Raw genomic sequence first — 879 nt, forward strand, 5'->3', positions numbered from 1 at the left:
AGGAGGAGGAGGAGGAGGAGGAAGATTAAGGAGTGGGAGGGAAAAGGAGAAGGTGGATGAGGAGGAAAAGCAAGGAGAGGAGGAGGAGGAGATCTGGAGGGAAAAAACAAACTAGGGAGGTGTAGCTGGGACAGAGCAGAGGGCACAAGGGAGGATGGGGGCTAGGGTGAAGTAAAGGAACGGGAAAGGGTGAGGAGAAAAAAAAAAGGATGTGAAATGTGGAGGCAAGAAAAAAACGAACAGATTAAATACTGGGAAGGGGGAGGAGGGCAGAGGGGGAGGTGAGAGCAGGAGAGACAGAGAGAGTGAGAGAGCGAGATGGGAGCTGGAGAAGAAAAAGAAGTGGCCTTGTAAGGCTGAGAATGGAGGTAGTGTATGCCTGCGCTGGATGAATGTGTATGCATCTCTTTGTGTGTGTGTGGGTGTCTAAAATTATGACGAAAAACTAACACCTCACCCAAAGTATGAATAACCGACCACAACAGGCCAATGTAGGTTCAATCTCTTCTCCCAGCACATTGGAACAGCCTGCCTATACCACTAATATCCCACTAATACCACCCACAGTCCTCGCTCCACCTCACATCAATGAATATTTCATGTCCTGATGGCACTTTTAAAGCAAAAACTAATTAGCAAATCCAAGTTGATCTGGCATTAGTCATATCAGGCCAATTAAAAGCCCAGTCCTACTGTACATGTTAATGGCAGCGAAGTGGAATAATTGTATGTTGAGCAGGGGAGAGAATGTTAAACGGGCCTTGTTAGCAGCACTTTAGCACTCTAGCCAGAGTCCATGGCTGGATTACAAAACTCTACATAGCAGAATAATGTTCGGCAGAACACACATACACAGCAGCACACACACACACACACACA

General features: G+C 46.9%; 1 protein-coding gene across 5 annotated transcripts in view; it reads right to left on the bottom strand.

Annotated features, from left to right (window-relative positions):
* The window catches only part of zbtb46 (zinc finger and BTB domain containing 46), a 60,864-nt gene that overhangs the window by 53,252 nt on the left and 6,733 nt on the right, over positions 1-879 (bottom strand). The gene's annotated exons all lie outside the window — the stretch shown is intronic.

The sequence above is a fragment of the Etheostoma spectabile genome, chromosome 7 (assembly GCF_008692095.1).
Source record: "Etheostoma spectabile isolate EspeVRDwgs_2016 chromosome 7, UIUC_Espe_1.0, whole genome shotgun sequence".
NCBI lineage: Eukaryota > Metazoa > Chordata > Actinopteri > Perciformes > Percidae > Etheostoma > Etheostoma spectabile.